Source organism: Trachinotus anak, unplaced genomic scaffold (genome assembly GCF_046630095.1).
Source record: "Trachinotus anak isolate AG129_WGS33_773 ecotype Australia unplaced genomic scaffold, CSIRO_AGI_Tana_v1 ptg000011l, whole genome shotgun sequence".
In the NCBI taxonomy this organism is placed as follows: domain Eukaryota; kingdom Metazoa; phylum Chordata; class Actinopteri; order Carangiformes; family Carangidae; genus Trachinotus; species Trachinotus anak.
The window spans coordinates 7,855,754-7,878,036 of record NW_027273862.1 but is presented as its reverse complement, the minus strand read 5'-3'; positions in this window follow the sequence as shown (position 1 = coordinate 7,878,036).

Below are 22,283 nucleotides of genomic sequence, written 5' to 3'. Positions count from 1 at the left end.
TAAGGATGAACTCCTACTCAGCTGCTATCTCTACAGCACTGGGACTACAATCCCTCAAAACAGTTTTGGTAAGCATTTTCCCCTCATTTTTTTTTGAGTGTGTGGAGCTCTTTTTCTCTCCCTTGTTCTTGGTAAAACTCCTTTCCTTTCCACTCCAACCTGGTCCAAACTCCTATCCTGCTGTACCTGCAAGACACAGGCTGCAGGGAACACAAACACTCTTCAAATGGCTTGATATTAATAACAATATCTTTAAGGCCAACACATGAGGGACTGCAGTAATTAATGAATGAATAATCACCAATGTGAAAAGCGTTATCAATAATTGTATGAATAATGCACATGCATAATTCATGGAAGTTGCCCCGAGGCAGAATGTGGAGTGTCTGCTCTTGTCCATGACATGGGCACTACATGGTGGCGGAGGCAGGCCTGATCAAATGATGGTACACACAACAATGGCCTTACATTCGTTCTAGTCTTTCTTCCTACAACAGAGACCAAGCTGGCCACCTCACTTTTTGATGTGATCCACCTTTTTTTTTAAACATGGTTTGCTTGCAGCAAAACTGGGAATCAGCCTTGGAAACCAAGCTGGAAGTGAAGGGAGGGATTTGGGTATTAGCATTCTACTCACACCCCAGCTTCATCAGAGCTAATAAGGGAGGCCTGCACCGGGGTCTTTCATCTAGATTAGGGCTCTTATCGCATGCCACCTGCATGGAGCAGCCTGCCATTCATATGTAGATCTGGGCAAGCCAGGACTAGGGTGTTTCCTAACTCTGTCACCTCTCATTGCATTAGTAGACATTTCCACTAGGATGGATAACCTTGTTGCTGGCATTCGTTGAGATGTTTACCATCCATCTTACTTCTTGAAATCCAGAAAACTAGCATTGTTAGAGGCAGATGTGATGGGACTGATAACAGATCAAGCATATTTGCCATGTGACCTTTGGATTCTTTAGACAGACAGTAAACAGAGTGGACAGAATTTAGAAATAAAGTCTTTTAATTGGCTAAGACATTAATGGGTATTAATTTTCCCACAGAGTATTACTGACAAGTATGTTTTACAGGACATATCGCAAAGATAATGCAAGAAACAAGTTAACTATTGATATTGCTCTACACATTGATTTAAACATTCAGCATTAACTACCAACATGATTTCAAATAACATGATGCAGGATACACAAAAGAAAAGAACTCATAAATGATCAACTGTATGGATGAGCAATTAAATGAATGGTGTGAGAAACATTGCATCAATAATTTCTGTCATACTCCTCAGGGTAGAAGTGATTATTAGTGACTCTGAAAGGTTAGACATGTTACAATGGGGTGCCAATAAGGACACAATGGAGAGTGCCATGATGGATGGGTCCCATGGGGATGACTTGGCCAATCAATGCTTCTCATGAAAACAAATATGTTGTTTCTTTCCCCTCTTCTCTTAGCCACCATCAGTTCATTTCAATGATGGTAACCAACCAATCAAAATGAACCATTTTACAGTTGTTACCAGGAAAAATAAAGCAAGACTTAAGCATGTGGAGGCTGGGATGACAGCTAAGTTGCTTTGAGTTGTTCAGCTAGGTACAATGTACAGTGTTCTACTTTGATATTAGGGGATGTGTAGACAATGTGTTGTCTGGTTCTATAAACTACACATAGTTGAAAAATTGGAGGCCTTCTCACTGGACCTCTAGGATTGATCAAATGGAGTGTGGGAGGGGTGGGAGGGGGAACATTATCTCCCTGAGACAGTGAGAAATGGGGGAGTGGGACATAGGGGGACACATTAATGAATAGGTGGGGCAACTTTTTTTTCAATTTTTTTCCCCAGCACTTCCCCTGGCCTGCCAAGGCCTCCCAGGTTTGTGCAATCTCTCAGTGTCAACATCTTTCTGTAAGGCTGATTCAATTAAGATTACGCCAGTTGCAGAGAGAGAGAGTGACAGGGGTCAGGTTGATTTTGCCGATTGGCTTTGTGCCTTTTGTTTTTTCAGCTCGGGTTACTGCTTTGCCTGCCACTCGTACTGGGAAGAGGATAAACTGTCTGTGCTCTGACCAGCTCTGTTGTAAAAAGGCCACTATGGCTCTGATATAATGAGTAAATATATTAGTCACTATGGTATGATTATGTTCCAGTGTGGGTGCGTTTTCCCAGTTTCCCCTTTATCAATTTTAGGAATAGGTCATATTCATGTGTTTATAAGCATGTGATGTGATTGTACACAATTTGCTGGGTACATCTATGCCCCTTGTCCTCTAACAGGCTGGTGACAGCGGCTTTTTCAAAACTTGTTTTCCTTCATTTGTCCATGTCAGAGCACTGCAAACAGAGACATCAGTACAGGTATTTGATTTCCCTAGCCATTTCTAATGCCTTAGCCACTCCACATCATCACAGTTTATAAGGCCTTTTAGACACATCAGTTGTAGATTCTTCACTAATTAAGTGCACTTTTTCACAAAACAGAGATGAGCCCATTCACAAAGCTCATCAGGGGGGATTAGACAATGTTCTCCCGCAAGGGGTGAGTGTGTATGTGAAGGGGTGGGAGGATGGTCCTGCAACATGCTATAGCTTCAAAAAATAACCTTTATAGCCTCCAATAGACCCTAGGCCTGGCACTAACACAATGTGTTGACCTCTGCTCCACCAGGTCACCCTCCTCTGCCTGGGTTAACATTACACCCAGATTTTACCCCACAGCTGCAGCTCATTACAATGCCCCATAAAAAACGTGGGCAGCCAAATGAGGGGTGCAAGCCACTGTTAAAGAGGTGAAGGGGATGATTGTGGGGGCGAATGGAGAAGTGGGTAAAGAGGTGGAAGGGGGAGGCGGGTTGGGTGAGAGGTGGAGAATGAAAACAGAAGCGTTAAGTCATTAGGGCCCATTGTTGCGCTCAAACGGCCGCCACACAAGCTCTCTGTGAATGGGAAATGGAGCTTAATGACCTGAAAAGGAACTTCAAAAGCTGCGACAATAGATGAGAAGGGGCGGCCCCACTCGAATGTCACTCTGCCACTTATTGCTTAGTTGGAGAATGGCTGCGCTGTTTAGATTGGTAATGTGATGAAAGTAAAACTAGCTTGGTGCTTCCTATGGAAATGCCCTTTCCCTTCCTTTGCCCTGCATTCTCTTTCTAATAAATAGTTTTGGGAGTAATTCATCCACAAACACTCATTCATTTGTATGCATTGTTATGCTTTCACATTATTATTCAGTGTGCTGTATTCAAATATAGAAAGAGGGACGGTGAATGTGTGTGAGTGTTTGTGTGTGTACATTTTTATCTTACATGTTTATCTGTGTCTACGCACAACTAATAATTCCTGTGTACTGCTATCGCAAGTCAGCTAGAGTGACATTTCAATGAGCAAAATGGAAATGATATCAACTGCTTGTATGGTGTGATGCATGCATATCATCCATGCACTGCTTCATTCTTATGCTAGCATAACTAGTTGTCTGTGAACTGGTTGGTGTCACAGGCAAGTTGGCTGAGTTGCAACCATTTAGCTGGTGTGTGAAATCAGGGGTGACAACAATGGCTGCCAATGCCAGGTTGGTGTTGGAGGGAGACAGGATCAGCTGGCATGCAGCTTCTGAGACTGTCAGTCACTCAGCACCATGTCTCCTGCCACACTGCAGCTGCCAGTTAGCATAGCATACGCACTCAGACTACACCCAGCTGAAGTATCCAATGAGCATCTGATGTCTATAGTTATGTTGCACGAACCATATTGAAGAAGGTATCCAAGCGGTCAGAGAGCTGATCTGGTGGCTGGACCAAGCTGCAGGATTAAACATTTAACACTTCGTCATCACATAAGTGGAGAAACAGCCCGGGTATGAAACACATTCACAGCAGACATCATAACCTAATATACTGTACTGTAATAACAGTATTTACAGTCATGGCAGTTGCACACAGTCACTGATTATTCAAAAGTGGAAACTATGCACCATTACATTGTAACCAATTAGGTCATTTTGTCTCTTTATTTAATCTAGAATTTAACATAATTTACAATTGAAACAAACTGCTGTGCACTAAATGTTCCACTGTGGTAATTGAAAGGTTAAAGTTGGCAAAGAAAATTAATTAATTTATTAATTAATTAAAAATAAAACTAAATTCTGTGTGATCTTAAATGCAAAATTTTGTTTGTGAGCAACAATGACAAAAAAAAGCCCCAAAGTTTGTTTCCATTGTGTAGCCTTGGGCTGGCTACCACATTTTGACTCATTCACTGCCCCAAATTGCTGTCGCCTGCAAACAGCCAACATTATCACAGGCTTTGTTTTGCATACTTTGCTTGCTTTATTTTCACATATCTGTGTTTACTACTTGTTTTTAAAGGAACTTTTGAGTCGTATCTGCTCACACTGTGACTCACAAGCTCTTTGATCTGACATGGATGCCATTTAATGAAGATAACTGGAGTCACATTGAGTATACTTGTATTTGCCTGCAGCACCATGTTTGACAGCAGTCTGAGAACATGCCAAATGCGATTTTGTTTGGAGTATACAATTAGCCCCAGTTCCTTGCTCATGAAAACCCTTTTTATTGAAAGAGAGAGAAAGAGAGGGGAATATGTGTCTTATTTTCTTCCTCAAAAAAAGGATTCACACCACAGACCTATCATTTGTCTTACTGCCTCTTCAAGCTCTACTGCAATCTCTTACAGGAAAAGCCAACATTGATAACATTCATATAAAGAAAGAGTAAAGAAACACCACATATGCTGTTACCAAGTGCCCATTTTGTAGTCCTAAATGGACTACAGGCAGTGGCAGGCAGCATGAAAATCAAGTGCCCAGTGCATAAGCAACTGGAAAATGGGTTCTTGCGCATTCACACAAATTCACTTGGAGAATTCAACTGCTAAGCATCTCGTATCTATGAGGATCAGATGTCCAAAATATCCATAATTCTCCCTGTTAACATCCATGCCACAGGGATACTGACAAACTGTCAAGCACAGCTGCCAATAGGCTCTAGTCTGTCCTGAGGCGATTGGACACACACACACACACACGCACACACACACACTGACACATTATTCACATATGCACATACATACATATACACAAGTCACATGTAGTATGTACACACAAGCTTGTAGACATAAAACATTTGCTACATTCCCACACACAATACATATTAGTCTGTTTACTTTGTGTTGACCACAGGCATACGGATACTATCTGTCCAGGTCTTTTACTGTTGGTTTTATCATATCCACCAGCAGTAAACCCTTGTGAACAATAGAAAAGCAGCCTGCAGCTCATATGTTCAGCCTAAGTCAGTGAAAGTCATTTGTTTTTAGAGCAGATTGAGCCCCACATGGTGTACATCTCCCCCAGATACCTGGACTATTTGATTTTTAAAATGGTTAGCAGGAGTCCTCCACATATGTGTGTTGTGAATGTTTCTGGACGTGTGTGATTGTTGTGTAGAGGAACACAGAGAGGGGGAGTATGGGCAGAATTTGCTTTGTTTCTCTGTTGTTGGCAATTTCCTGGCATGGCTGGCTGATCCTCCTAGCTGGCAAGTGTAGGGATGCAAGCCCACAGTAGGTATGAGGTGTTTCAAAGCGCGCCTGTGATCTGAACAAAGCAAAACAGTAAAACGGCATTGGGAAAAATCAGATATTAAGGGGCTTTTATCCGTGCCCTGTGCAGGTTCATTATGGATACTTGATTTTAGCTTTAGGCGAGCAACCAACTATGCACAGTAGGACACTGAGGACAACTTCACTGAATGTGGAACCTCCACCCCTCCAATGACATTTATCATGAATTTAATTTCCCTAAACCAAACTGCAGCCGATCCTTCCTTGAGATTTGGCATTGATTGGACAGCCTGCATGTCTCCCTCCCACTCACTGATGCTGCCTGTATTAAGAAAAGGCCTCACCACTAATTACACCCTCCCAGTCTAATAGAGGCACCCTGTTAAACAAACAATTGATCCCCACTTAACACATGTACCCACGTTAGTAAAACACAATTTGCCAATTTGCCAAAGGCAACACAGACAGAAGAGGGAGAAAGAGAGGGAGGAAAGAGAAAAAAAGAAAGGGAAGGAGGGAGCCACTGGGGGCTCCTGCTATGTGGGGGGGGGGGGGGGGGGGGGGGGGGGGGGATAACGCTGGTACAGGGGCGGGGGTGGAAGAAGAGAAAGCTGGAGTGTGAGGGTGGAGAATGAGAGAGAGAGAGATGAAGATAGGTTGTCCACAGCTCTGGTCCCTGGCTGGATCTCAGAGATGTTCAATGCTGACTCTTTCATCAATGCTAATTTGAGTGCAGCAATAAAGACATCTGACATCAGATACGTGTGTGTGTGTGTGTGTGTGTGTGTGTGTGTGTGTGTGTGTGTGAATGTATCTTCCAACTGTATCCAACTGGAGGCTGATATATAGTCTCTCAGATGTGTGATTCTGACAGTGTTAGGTGGTTAAGAAGACCTTCTCAAATGCTTAAACGAGGGAGATGATCCAATTTTTGTAACTTTCAACAGTTCTGCCTACTTTGTGTAAAAATCCAGGATTTTGAGGTTCACAACATTCATGTCTACAGACTGGAAGTTTTTCAAGTTTTATGGGTGTGTTGATCTTTATCAGTATGTGTGTCTGAGGCTCTGTTCATACTTGAAATCAATCCTGCTTGATCACATCACACTAGTACATATTTTAAAGCAGGTTTGAATGTGCTGAGAATGCTTCGTGATCCAATTGCCCAGCCCTCATGTAAATGTGCTCAAGTTCATTGTAATCACATACTGTTCACAGTATGTGTAGGAGGAGCGCAAATGCATTTCTGACAGCTCTAATGGTGAGCCTTATCAACTTTGTATCCAAATAACAAGGTTTTGAGTTGCCTGCTTTATCTATGTATTTGGCTGAATGCAGATTGGCTGCAAAAATGACCCAGTTTTGAAAAGGCAAGTGGAACGAAGTCACAAGTGGCAATTTGCATTTAAGGTACTACCTGGAATCCATCCCAAATACATTTCAACTGGTGGGGCCAAACAAATCATTTATGTTACCACATATGTTGCACTTGTAGCAGGGGGGATGAAGGGTCTAGGTGAAGATGACAGATTGCTTTGTTGGCCTTTTTGAACTACCCAGCACGTTTGGAGAACAGGAGGGGAACACAAAAGGTGTTAATAGCTTTATGGAGGCCCCATGCTGACAGATAGGCCATTATCTTCCTGATTCACTGCAGAATGGATAATAAGTCTGATCAGTTGCGCTCTTTATCTCTAGGGCCAAAGACATATCACTTCAGCCATAACACTTGCCAACAGTAAATGCTGTCATTAAATAAACAACATTAATGGGAAATAGTAACCAGAGAGCACTATTTTTTTTTTTTCAAAGAAAATACTTTACAGTGTAAACATACTCACCTAAATTACAATTTACTGTCAATGTTCTTTAGGCTGAAATACTAGTCTTGAATCAATTATTATACAGTGGACATATATACACATGTATACTGTGTAAATTAAATCCCTAATGTGTGTTTGGTATTTGTTTTTTCCTACACATAAGTCTTTTATGTTGTTTTACTGCAATGCAAACTTTTGTGCGTGTGTGTGTTAAGTGTTATTTGTCATTCCTTTGTCAGATGTGTGTTTGTCTGTGTGGCGTTTGCCTGCCTGATTAGCTTTGCACATAGTGTGTGTAGGTGTGTGTGTGTGTGTGTGTGTGTGTGTGTGTGTGTGTTTGTGTGTGTGTGTGTGTGTGTGTGTGTGTGTGCATGAGGGAGGGGAAGGGCACTGTTGTAAACTTATCAGCTGGTGATGACTTTCCACACAGCTCTAAGACAACTTAAGCCCTCTCTAATTACAGCACATCTGTTGCAGCAGAGAGGTATTCTTGTCATGTGGTTTAACAAATACTTTCGCATTCAGAGGAGTACATACCTAATGAGCCTCACAGCCCAGGGCAACTCACGTCTTCCCACTAAGATCAAAAAACCTAACCTCCATGCAACATGCACACACGCACAGACACACACACACCTACTCGTCAAAAAAAAATAAAACCTGCACGACCACAGAGGAACACTGACACATGCACAGCTGAAAAACAGAACACACAGACACACACTGACACTACCAAACACACACACACACACACACACACACACATCAACACGCACCCATACAGGCACAAACACCACAACAACCTGTTTTTCAAAAAGAGACAAGAACAAATGATTCAAATGAAAGGAGCCAAACTAAGAGCAGGTATGTATTTACACTCTCTGACAATATTGTGAAGGTGTTATCAAGGTGGAAATCAAACAACCCGTCTGCTCTAATTATTACCTGCCCTAAATAAAGAGAAGTTGTCTTTGCAACCTAGGGGATGAAATAGGTTGAAGAAAATAACATCAAGAAGCAGATGAAGAATACACCCACAAGGATATCTGGCAGTCAGTGTAAACGTGCTAAGGCTGCTCTATAATAACCCAGTAAGCTGACTGTAATGATTGTTGGGGAGACAGGGGATAAAGTGCTTGTCTCAGACTGCGGGAGTCACTCACAACAGGTGCTAGTAGCACAGGCTACAGTCCCTGCTGACCAATCACACTGCTGCTAAGACTGAGGGGAGGGGTAGTTATTGCTCCATTACATCACTGAGTGGAAAGCCATGAGGGATATGCAACATGCAACCTGCAGAACATCAGTCAGGAGCACATCTGCACATGGGCCTAATACAAGATAATGAGACATCATTGCTACTAAGACAACATGGCACATATACAGAGAGAAACTGGGCCTAGCTCATCTCCACAAACTGAAAACCAGTGCCTTTTATCAAACAAATTACCCAAAAAAGCCTCAAATTATTTTCCCTGCAATGTTTATCTTAAGGCTTTAGTCAATAGCTGCTGCTGGATCTTTTGAGTTGGGCATGACATGGGTTTAGCATATGGTTCACTGCAATGTTGAGGCTTAACTCCAGCTTGTGGTTTCTGACTGTCAACCTCCTTGGCTTGGGCTCCATTTTCCAGAGACATTCCAAATGTCATTATGAGATATATTGCAAAAAAAAAGTCATACACACACTCTCTCTAACACATATGCAGCCTCACATACCAACACACAATCATGCACATGCAGGCATTCATCCTTGCCCATAAGAACACACGTGTTTCCTGTCTGTATCCGCCTTAACACCATGTGTCTTCCGTGTGGCTAGTCCTCATCCTCCTTCTACAGCCAATTGCTGCACTAATATGGCTGCACCCCCTAAAGATACAATATACGCTTATTGGCGAGCCACTCTATTAGTGACAAAAGGTCATACTGTGAAAATATTAAACTTATGAAGGACCCGCACTCTCTCCGCACCCAAATATGCGGAGAAAGCACAAAAAAGGTGTTGTGTCCTCTGTGTATGATTATATCTTCTTCCTTCATCCTTCGAGCAGTGACCCAAGGGCCACTATTTTATTGGTCTCAGATGCTGGCTGCCTCACAATGTACAAAAGAGCCCGTTATTCCAGACCAATATTAAAGCTGGCCTTCGCATGCAGCATTATCCACATGACACGCACATACACAAGCACACACATACACACACACACACACATAATATGTGCACAGAAAGCAGTGTTGTGTGTGTGTCTGTGTTTTGGGTGGGGATGCCTGTAAGCAGCAGAGCCTGGACTGGTTATGTGGCCTCTTTATCCTGTCAAAGGTTATGACAGGCTGACAGAGAAAGTGCTGTGTCCACCTTCCGTGTTCAAAACCATTATACTTGCAATGAATGAGTGCTTTCAGTCTAATCAATTGTCTTTTTGAGTACAGGGAGGCACACAGTGCAGTCACATGTTGAATGTATTAGCCAAACATCATTGAGTGGGTGAAGAGGTTGACAAGGATATGAGAGTGTTGGTGCCTATAGTGTGAAATCTGGGTGTATATATGCATATCTGTGTGTGTGTGTGTTTGTGTGTTGTGCACACTCTTAACACATATACTGTAGCACATGTGCGACCCCCTTATATGCAGGCCTGTGTAGATATTTGTTTGTTTGTGCATACAATATGTCAGTTTGTGTGTGTACATTTTGCTTGAGCAAGAATGTGTGTGTGTGTGTGTGTGATTGTGTGTGTGTGGAGTTACAGCTATCAAATACTTTTAAAAGCTTGATTTCCCTGGGGAAATGACAGAGGTCATCTCATCGGCGAGGGATGAAAACAACATTTGCATCCAATTGGTCACACCCACGACATTAAAGTTTTAGCCAGACAAAAACATGTCAAAGAAATTTACATCGCTGCGCTGACAGCCCTACAGACTCGCGGACACAGCCCATTGCCACTTCCAATTATTAAGGCTACTTTTATTGTATGTGAACTCCATATTCCCCATTACCAATAAAAACATAACGGGGAGGAGATATTTTTTCTTTGTCACAGGCATTATCACCCTCTCCATCCGTTAAGTGTGTATCAAGCTGCCAATCAGAATTAGGGAGTGGTCTAGCAGACGTGAGATGATTCGCCTGGCTCAGCCCCCGTGCATGGATTTAAATAATAAAAGAGAGATTTCTCTCAAGGCCCTGAGCGCCGTGCCAATAAGAGAGCGGGGAAAATGGGAAAATGGCCGTGTGCAATGAGAAATAACTGCAAATTGAGGGTATAATGAACACGTTTAATATTTCATTTCTCTGGATGGAAATATCTATAGTGGGTGGCTTTTTTTCTTTTGCTCACCATTTGGTGGAATTAGGCTCTTTTTTTTGGCCTCAGAAACCATAAAAAAAAAATTTCAACCAGCTGCTGAAGCTGAGAGAAAGGAAGAGAGAGAGGGAGAGAGAGAGAGAGAGAAAGAGAGGGCCAGGCAGTATAAAGACAGTAATCATTTACAATTACACAACACACAATCCCTTCATCGTGAGCTGTCCTTCGATCTCATCTACAGCAGATCAAGAGCTCATATGAGTGTTGGCCTGAGGATGAGAGATTTCCCCCTTCACTTTGATCGGTAGGCAGCGCAAAGATATTCTCTATACCGTGCAGCGCTATAATCTCCTTCATTTTTTGCTATAATTAATGGCACATATTGCCCATTACCCCTTCAAAAAAAGCTCTTGCCATTACCTGTCTGTCCAGACTCTGCTTGACATATATCCTTTCTAAATACACATCATCATCATCATGCATATCAGATATTCCACACACAACATGTGACTTTTAAAGCAGAAGCCATCCCAACATTTTATCTGTCAGCATGAATAGTAACAACTCAAGAGAGGTTTTGTAAGAATGATATAGGTTCCATGTGTCTTTTAGCTGAGGAAATCTATTAATATGTGGTCAAGTGCATTTTGTCTGCGTTTTATAGAAGCTAAATTGCATGAAATCTTCTTTTTGACATTACAACACAGGAAGCTCTCATGTTTTATTTCTCATGTGCAATACTTTTTTTTTTCAAAAGCTTCAAGTTCAGAGACTTTTCCATGTGCCGAAAATCAGAGTAAATGGCCACAAATATGTACCCTAAGTGAAAACAGGTTGGTCGGGTTGTTTATCTTGCCTTTATTTTGACTGGGAGACTTCAACTAGTGCCAGGACTGGCTCGACATTTCAAGGGATTTAGCCAGCCAGTCCATATTATTTACCCCTGTGGATAAATGTGCTTGATAGCTTTCTTTTTTTTTTCTTTTTTAACATGGATATTCAGTTCAGCTGCACATTGCTCTGTTAAATACACCTCTCTGAAAATGCTACACAATGAATGACAGGAATAATAGGCTATATGCAGTATTTTTTGCTTTTTTCATGGATGAAGTTACTGAGATAAGCTGTCAAAGCTGTAGGATATGCTTTGTCTGTTGATTTAACCTTTCTCAGATTGTTGGGATTATTTTGCCAGCACACTGTTGAATATTCTTGGGTAGTATAACACAAGTTTATTAATTAAATGTTTTGTTTAATCCTTCTATTTGGGCCATAGTGCTGGACATAAACTTCAAAAACTACTCAATTTAAAACTCTTTTCTTGGCTCCTGCTGAGTTGTGCAGGTTATCAGGGTAAAATCATCAGTGGCATTATGGGAAGCAACACCTTTATCAATAATACATGTATTGGAGTTGGTGAGGCTCTTCCAGCTTCTTTTAGAATCTGCCCATTGCAGCCCTAACGCCATGCTAATGAAGTCGTCAGAATAGAGGTACCAGCAACATTAATTGCCTTACATGAATAATAATTACGATGATGGTAATGATCATGTCTGTCTGTTGTGAGCAAGCATAGATTAGCATTACTTCGTATTAAGGTATTGCCTTCATTAGACTTCCTGAATCGATGCATTAGGCTTTATGTTTTCGCTATAAATCAGCTTCAAAGGGAAACTCTCAGACTGCATTTGGCGGAATGAGGTCAAGATGCACACCATTAATTCAACAGCTCCCAACACACAAACTAGAACAGAGACCAATGGGCCCGAGCAGTTAAAAATTCATTTTGGCTTGTCCTGAATTTGTGTACTGGTGATTACTTTTTTTTTTTTGCTTTACTTTTAACCTGTGTGGAGTCATAAATTATTCATTCCAGCACTTCAAATATTAAATGTGTGTATTAATTTCATTTATCATCTGCAAAAACAAGAGGCAAAAACAAAACTGCAAACTATCACAAATCTTCATTTATGCTCGAGTCAGTCTCAGGAGAAGACAATAGACTTTATACAATTAATTTTAAATTCTTATGCAAGCATTTTTAAGATGAATATGGTGAGATTAAAACCATGCACTTTCATTTGGAAACTGATTTAACATAATAGTTGTAATTAGTCAGATGAAAGCACAACATTATATAAAAAAAGCCACACAACCTAATGAAAAACAATATTTCCTGATCTTTTATATTCTCTTACAAAGTATAGTAAAATCACTGAGGGGCCAGAGATATCCTTTGCATTTCAATCGGATCCAAAACCTGGCAGGTTAGGGAGGAGCCAGGTGTCAGTCCATCCTTACACTGTAGAGATGTAAGACAGGGAGCCTGGCTAATCTCTCTGCTGAGGGCTAGTTAGTTAGCAGGCTGTCACCAGTGGCGTCTCAGTTGTGTGGAGATGTTTGTGTGAGGTAGAGACACCTCCACCTCTAAGGCCCCTTCTCCTGTTGTGTTTCTCTGTGATCTTGCAGTCATGTATGTGATTGGATTTTGGCTTAACAAAAACCTGAAATTACACACCTATTGTGTTTCAGCTAAGCTCGCTTTCACAGCGATATGGGGCAGGGTCTGCACGGCTCTCTTGGCTGCCGACTTTTGGGATCCCGCCCCTTGTTCCTTCCAGGTTGTTGAAGGAAAAGGATAACAGGATTAGGTCAGGGTTTCTGGGAAGCATCGATTGCCATATTCGGCAGGCTGGTAAATAAAGAAGGTGCGACACGGATGGCTAGCTACGAGGTGAGATGGGCTCGGCCTTTACCCCGTGTGAGGTGAATGGCACCTTGGCAGTGCCAAAGTGCAAGGTGACAGGACTTGGGAGACGGGATAAGAGCTACTCAACATCCTCTAAACCACGCTCAGGGACCCTGACACTGTACCATCTGTGACACCACCCCCAGTCCCCTCAGGCTATGCTTATGCTCATCACAGAGATGCTGATAACACAGGGTGTGACTAACACGCCATACAAATCTCCACATCCCAGGCACAGAGAGAAACAGAGAGGGACACACACACACACACATGGACACACACACTTATACATAGACTACATCCACTATCATAATCAGTCGGCAGGAGGCAGGTTGCTCTCAGTTCTCAGGTCAGGGGGGTGTGGGTGTGGGTCTGTGTTGAGTGGGTGGACCCAGACAGCATAATGACAGGGTAAGGACTGTGTATGTTGAGTTGTGCGTAATTAAATTTGAAACTGACAGTACTATCATACAAACGTGTGGTAGGGGGTGAAAGGTAAGTGGGAGGGGCTGAGAGCTGTGTCACACTGGATTTGAATGGAGCCAGAAATATCATATTTGCTACTGATCTCACAGACGGGCCAATTTAAAACGTAACACCCAAGCTCCCTGCATATTTTACTACTCTGTGGGTGTTTATTTTTGAATCATGAAGAAATGATAATGATGTGGACAGATTTATATAAAGACAGAAGTCTAGTAATTTCTATGTATGTCTAACTGTTTTTATCTTTCCTTTTGTTGCAAAATAGAGTGAAGTGCTCTCATTGGAGTATAAATATGGTTCAATAAATGAATACAGTGTTTGAACAAAAGAGGCCTCAGTATAGCCTGTATTTACAAAAGCTCCCATATAGAGTTAAACAAAGGTAAAAGGAGTCTGTCCACAATTATGAAAAATGATTGTTTTGATTGCAGATAACATTTATGATGCTGAAAACTTTTTACAGAAAGACCAGATGTGGCTGAAAGCCTAGGAAAAAGCCAGTAAGTGTACAATGAGCTAAACTTGTCTTTTTTTTTCTTTTTTCGATTTTTTTCATTATGTTCTTACAATGTTTTTACAGGTCAAAATGTAAAACTTAAATTGAAAAATGTAACCACAACTTCTGTTTCCTGATAGCAGATAGCAGTAAAGGTTAGTTTGAGTTTGCAGGGCTCTGCTATATTTTTTAGGAAACCTTACATCAGCTTCAGATGCTGCTGATAAGGGCATCAGACCGCAGAGAGGATAATATAGCTTCTTTACAGATGCATGTTTGCTGGCCGGCGGCTGCTATAAGAAAATGAGGGTGGAACCCAGGAAATGACAGCTGACCTCTCTGCTCTCCTCTTCCCTTCATATTCACTCACACTGTAAACGCCTTACAGATTTAGGCCTGTGTCACACTCAACTCTCTGTGCGTGTGTGTGTGTGTGTGTGTGTGTGTGTGTGTGTGTGTGTGTGTGTGTGTGTGCTTTACCTGCCCGCCATATACAGGGGGTTTTCTTGTGCCCCTGATCCTTGTTCAATAAACTGTCTGCATGCTACACTGTAATGACCTCCCACCTCCAAGACACGCGCACACACACGCACACACACACACACACTCTGCTAACAACACACAGACTGCCCTCCTGGTTGTGTTTCCTCTTCCTTAGCTTCATAGCGGTTCCTCATTATGAAGACACAATGGGAAGCAGCGTCTGCCTGGGCCAATAGCGCTAAGCATAAATAATGCAAGGTCAGTGTCTCTCTTCTCTCCTTTCTCTCCTTTTTCCCCAGGGGAGGGGGTGGGATCTAAAGCTCTGACACACCAGCAGGTCCCTTTCAGCCCATTTATAAGCTCTCTGTCCTCTCAACTTCCTCTCTTCTTCTTCTCATCTCTCCTCTTTGCTCCTCTCTTTTCTGTCCACCTCCCCTATCTCTTTGCTTCATCCCTCCATCCCTTTTCCCCTTCCCACAGTTTGTCTTCTCTTTCTTCTTCCCTTCCTTTACCTTTTCTTCTCTTTTCTCATATTCGGATTTGGACCCTCTTGTCCTTTCTTCCCCAGTAATCCCCTCTCTCTCTCTCTCTCTCTTATTCTCTATCCTTGTGCCCTTTCCTCTCTGTGTCTCTTTATCTCACCTCCTCCCATATTCCCACTGTCCTCAAATGCCTTCTTCTCATACACCCCTTCATCTTTACTCCTTCTCCTCCTCCACCACCTTTTTACCCTCGACCTCCCAGTTTCTTTCACTCTCTTCTTCACTTTTTTCTTCACCTTCTCCAATTCATCATGTCCACATTTTCTTCACTCCATCTTCTCCTCTCTTTTCTCCTACTCTTTGCTCTTCTTGTTTTCAGAGAAGTACATCTTGAAAAGTGGAGGGAGGGAGAGGAGAAGAGGAGGAGGGGCATGAAAACAAGGTTCCCTCGAGCCAGAGGGACAGCTTATCCTTATCAGGCTTCAACCTGCTTATTAGATCCTCCAGGACACGCCACGCTCTTCACTTTAACAACACCACCTACCCCCTCCTCCATCTCTCTCTCCTCTCTATTCTTTCTTTCCCCCTCCATCTGAGGTTTTAATACTCCATCTCACAGCAGAGCTGGGGGAGAGAAGTTTAGTCACATTGATAGGAGATGAAAATGGAGCCTTGATCTGAAACAGCACTGTTACATTGTTTATGTATGGTTTATGAAATCAGAGTCTCACTCTAACTGCAGCTATTATCAGACCAATCTATTTGTGTTAAAATAGCACCAGCATTATCATGGCTTTACCTGTCTCATTTAACGCCTCTATGTGTTTTGCAGTTTATGGTATCCATGTGTTCAGAGGATCGAGAGAGGGGGAGGCAGAGAAGGGAAGAGGAAAGAAAAGTCAGTGCATGGTCTCCCAGCAGTTCTTTTCTTCTTCTTCTCCCCCACCACCACAGGTCAAAGACATCCAGGCCAGGAAGGCCCATCCTGCCCCTCAACCATCTGCCGTGCCCCAGGAGCTGCCAGGATCTGCCCCCACAGAGGCTGTGAGCAGCAGCCCTGCTTATCCCCCGCACCCACCCGCCATTCAGCACCCAGCACCCAGTCGCATGGAGAGGCAGCCTGTCAGAGGGGATCTGTGTTTTAGGGAGGCAAGGGCAGAAAACAGGATGTTGGAAGTGTCTTTATACTGTGTGTGCACCTTATGCATGCAGGCATGCTCACTCAGGAAAACAAATATAAGCAGGCACAGATATACATCCACAAGTAGATACATGGGTTTTCTGGCCCTGGTAACAGACACTGTATCTGTAGATACTGTAACAAAGACTATCCCTAGTCAGCAACCAGGCTCAGCAAACTAATGACAAGGGTAATTTTTGCAACACCAAAGCCAAGTGAGGGGACTGCTTATCTAGATATGTGTGTGGGTTTACGCCATCCAGAGGCAAGAATAGATGAGGGGCACATGGTGAGAGTTTCTTGCAGTAACTGTAGGCCACAGGCAGCCCTCCTGCTGCCTGCCCCCAAACCCTCAGAGACTTAGTTGAATGCCAGACCTCCATGTGGAGTCTTAAGATAGACTCACTCAGGCAGCAACAGCACAGGGTATCATATCTCTAAGATCCTTACCAAAGACAAGATCCCAACAAAGCGCCCTTGCAGAGATTTACACCAGCCACTCAACCAATGTAGAGGGACCTGACTGTGGACATACACTTGCACGCCATCCGATTAGTCAACATCCATCATATCCTGACGAGGGGGGACTCCCTCTGAAAATAAATGTATATTTAGGAGCCTTGCTGTGAGGAAGGGGGGCTGTGGGATCTTGTTACGACAGCCAGTCCAGAGGCTAAAATTAATGGCTCTTAGGCCGTCACTGGAGTGACACCCAAGCCCTCAGAGAGCTATCAGCAAGCAGCAGCGGCGAATTCCACAGCTCGCCGCCACGTCCACACCAATTGTCACTACCATGTTGAAGGGATCTTAACAGCTGTCACTCAAAGGGCAAAGCATGATGGGAGGTATGGATATCCACACATGCTAATTTGTGCAAACAATATGGCATCAGCATTACCAAGCAGTTTTGACAGCATCTTTGTCATATAACAACGGTGCGAGATAAAGACAGCAATGATGATAACCATTCATTATTATAATTATACCCTTAGTCTGATCTCTTCAAAGAAAATTGCACTGAATGAGTAATCAAACAACTGCAGTCTCTGACAGAACTATTTTCAAAGCAGACAGGAGAGAACATGATCTTTCAAGTACTCATCAAATTTAAATGTACAGGAAATTCAGGTCTTTGAAATCAAGTCTTTTACAATCATAATAGGCTTTATCTGAGAGGGAAAAAGCCCAGTGAGGTGATCCTTTCTGAAAGGTGATCTATTAACTCTGTCCAAGGGTAGAGACAGAGCTCTTCTAGGAGTGTAAATACTTCTCTAATACAGACAAAATGGCCCCCATATGCCGTTTATATTACCCTTTAGTACACTCAAAACCTAACTGTTGAAATTAAAGACCTGAGCTTGTATTTGAAGAAAATGTTTACCGTTTATTATTGAATTATGAAAGAATGAATATTTGTAATACAAGTTATTACAGATTAATCTAATAGTGGCAGGTCTGACCTGTTATGATATGTTGCATTATACAAGTTTAACAAAGACAAGCCTGTGCAAAACAATGTTTTGTGCTGCATACAAAAGTATCACACCCACACACAAGCCTGCAATGTATGGGGAAACACAGGCTGAACTTGGTTTCTTGATAAAAGGATGAGATGAGTGTGTTTAGGGCTGGTGGGACTTCTCTCTTATTGATCACTAAGGTATCACCACCACACCCCAGGTGAGCGAAGATAACACTTGGATTCAATAACACAACCCACCCACACACACACACACACATACATACACCCATAGACATTCTCTCTCTCACACACAGGCACAAACATCACCTTTTTCACATATACCCACATACTGTATGTATCTAATGTCTCTCTGTTGCTCTCTCTCTCTCTCTCCTTCACACACACACACACACACACTCACACACATACTCACGCCCCTGTAGGTGCAATAGACTCACACCATCAGATAGTGTTAAATGAGGAACTAATGAGAGCTGACAAGAGACAGACCAATTAAACCTCATCAATTCCTGCCTTCCCTCTCTGAGGTGCCAGCAAACACCCCAATCAACAACTTGATCAGTCAGAAGGTGACACTACAACAAAATGGCCACAGCAAATCACCTAACAACAGTGTCAGACTTATAGCCCCCCTCTGCCTGTATAGGCGGGGGCTTCATCCTTTGGTGGCGGTCAATGAACCTGGTCTTATGGGTCATCTAGATACAGTGGCCCCAGTGGAGCTGATCCATTCTTGAGGGGACTACTTTTTAAAAGAGTGAGTGAATATCCTCTTCGGAAAACTGCAGTTCATCGTAATTACAAAATTGCTATTAAATGCATAAAAACGTCATAAAAATGATCACCAAATATATTTTTAAAAAGTCATCTGACAAACAACATCGTCATTGTAGCATTTCGATAGTGACATTGTGTTGGTTGCTATTTTCTGAGTCTAAGAAAGTGAGAAAGACGGTAACGAAAAAAGGTTATTAAAGGAAAGAAGAAAAAAGGTTATTATGAAAAACCTGGCATCAGAGAGGTGTGTGAAATAATGAATTATTTAAATATGGGGATAACACCACACACTTTTGGACAGTCTTTCCTGGAAGACGTTTACAGTGTTTGTACATACATTGTTGTGTCAAGACTCAAAAAGAGATTTGGAAAAAGACGTTCAAACCTAACTGACTTTCTCACCTTTGGATGTTGAATTGTTGGTTTCAGACATAAATTGTCTGATGCAGCCTTCCCACTGCCAGTGTCAGAGGGGTGTTTGGTGGAGGGGGTTTCAGATGATCATTTGATAAGCACTTTGATCGTAGCATAACTGTGCCCTAAGAACTTGGTAGGCAGGTCTACATTCATCAGATTGCTGCAAGGAGCAGTATAGATTCTCCTCTTACCTCATAGTATTACAGGGTTCTTTGCAGTGTTTTGTCGTCTGTAAAGCTTTTAAACTCCTGCTTCACTGGCACTGGCAAGATGAATAATGAAAAGTTAAACATTCATTCAAAATAAAAACATTTTCTTTAAAAAGCTGTTTTAATGATGAATTATCACATACCCTGAATCGAGGATGTGTGAGTGTCCTGGACAGAACTGGGTGGCAGTTTGTCTCACATCACATGTTTCCAAAATCCAAACATATTACAACCAATTCCATATTGTATGCTGTGAACATGTTTTGTTATTTTTCCTATTAGAGTCCCAAAATATAGTTTTCTAACCACAAAAATATCACCTTGCCAAATACAAATGGTGGTAGACCCCGCTGTAGACCAAACTGACTTTGATGTCCCCTGTTCCTGACAAGTAGGCCTCCAAAGGACAATGAATTTGGATCTTGTGATCACAACATATGGGCTCTAGCTGTCACAACTGTGACCACAAAAGTGAGCACCAGATACATCCACAGCCCCTTGAGGTGGATCCAGCATATTTCTCCTCCCACATTGGAAATCAATGAGCAGCAAATTATTTATGGAAAATATACGCTGTGTTGAATTACTGTCGCTGGAGACCACAGGGATTTATACAGCAGCCTGACCACACAAATCATGCGTAGCCAGCACCTGCAAGATGACAGGTGACTCACTCTGAGGCACGTCAGATATGGATGTGTCTGCTTATATAGAAATGAAACTTCCATTCATAACTTAATTTCCTCTCCAAGGTCCAAACAATAACAAAAAAAACTTGAGCAAAATCTATTACAATAGCCCTTTGTTTTTCATAAACTCTCCTGTGGCTACTGCAGCTCCCTGAAATGTGTTATCTTCCTCTGTTGACCCACTTAGGCCACTGTTGATATATGTATTGATTGTATCTTCCCTGGCTGTCACAACAGAGGGTCACGATAAGCGGAGATGGAATAGACCAATCAGGGCAGCACGTACAGTATCCCAGCACATTTGATATGAATACCTTGGATGAATATCCTTTCCCAGAAAATACAGGACTTTTCTTACATGCTGATAAAGTTGAAATCAGGCCATGGTAAATGCATGTAGAGTGTGTTTGACAGAGTAACAATGAGCACAAATACAGACAAAAACTACAGAAAGCAGAAACGTTCATATGTGAGGTCAGAACTTGGGTCTTTTTGCGAGAAACACAGGTTAAAACAGACAGGAGCATGGGCCACAGGGCAAAGAGGCCTGTACAAGCTGATTTACGACAGGCGAGGTGGAGGGCACAGGATGCCCTGCTCTCTCTGATCACAGTTTCCGTGTTGTCCTCCTCGTGTTTTTTTTTCTTTTTTCTCTGGTGGGACGCCTCCATCCCACAGGCCCAAACTGACAGAGCCATAAACTTTCCCCCTTCCTTTCTGCTAGCTCCTACTCACCCCCTAGGTTGCTTAGAACTACATTTATCATGTTGTCACATTATAAATCACTCTGGCTAAAGTGGGTCTGATAACTGTAGCATCACTGTCAAATGGCCACTCTCTTAATCTGCCTGCCAGACAGCCCCACAGGTCTTTAGACCACCATGAATGTCCACACTCTCCCTGAACAGGGTACCACTGGGATACAGCAGGAACATTTGCATGGCTGCTAATTCTGCTGTTTACAAAACCGACTCTCACAGGCTTGACATTCTCTTTACACAGTCAGAGTCCCGAAAGACCCCACAGACCCCGGCCAGAGTGTTACATTATCAAAACAGAGTTTCAGCCACTACATCATCATCATTTCCAATTTCCTTCAGTCAGTGAAGATTGAAGAAAAACTGTGGAAACACAACAAATACCCTTAATGTTGTGGGAAGTCTATGTGCATGAGCATGTTTGTTTAAACTTGCCTGGCTAACAATATTCAATAGACTCAAGTTGCATAGCAAAAGCATCCATTGACATACCTCTCCTAATTTACAACAGACTGATGTCAGGATAACTGCAAAATACAACTCTCCAGAAAGACAGAAAATCAATACGGTACTGAATGTATCTCTATGTGCTTACTGAGTATGAAGCGCCTCGATTGTACCGATATTCTGTACGATTTTTCCAAAATCTGCTTGGTTTACTGAACAGATTACCAGGTTTTACACCTTTAAATGTAAAGAATGCATCACTTTGTGCCACAACATGCCATCACAATACTAAAATATACAGTTATAAAAATAGTAAGAGAGCAAGTGCTGTCGTTGTGTGAATTATGAGTGTAAAGATCACTGGTTGAAGCCCTGACTACACAAACAGGATGTGTCATGGAGGACACATGGGGGTGTTCCAGCATGGGGGTCTTCCCTCTCACAGCTTCTGTAGGCAGATTTATCATCCAGAGGTTAAGGGTGGGACACCGGCAGAGGAGGGGGAGCTTCGGTGTTGGAGGGGGGCAGCAGGCTACGAGGCAGGCAAGTTTGCTTTTACGTGTTTTCTTTCCTTCCCTTTGAAAAACAAGGGGGTTTGCAGGTTGCTTACCGTGGGCCAAAGTCCATAAAGCTGTGAGGAGAGCTGCAGCCACATGTCTGAGGAGTAATGCGATCCCAAGGGGCTGACCGCTGTTAACTTTTATTACTGTAAATACTCTCGCTACGCTTCTGTCCTGTCACACACCACCCCTGGCAGCTTTTATGTGCGGCTTGTGTTTGATTAACCTCTTCAATACACTCAAGGCCCATTTGTACACACCCAGTATACACATAAACGGACACAAAATGCACTGCCGTAAAGTAGGTATATGCTTGTAGACAGACAGACATTAATAT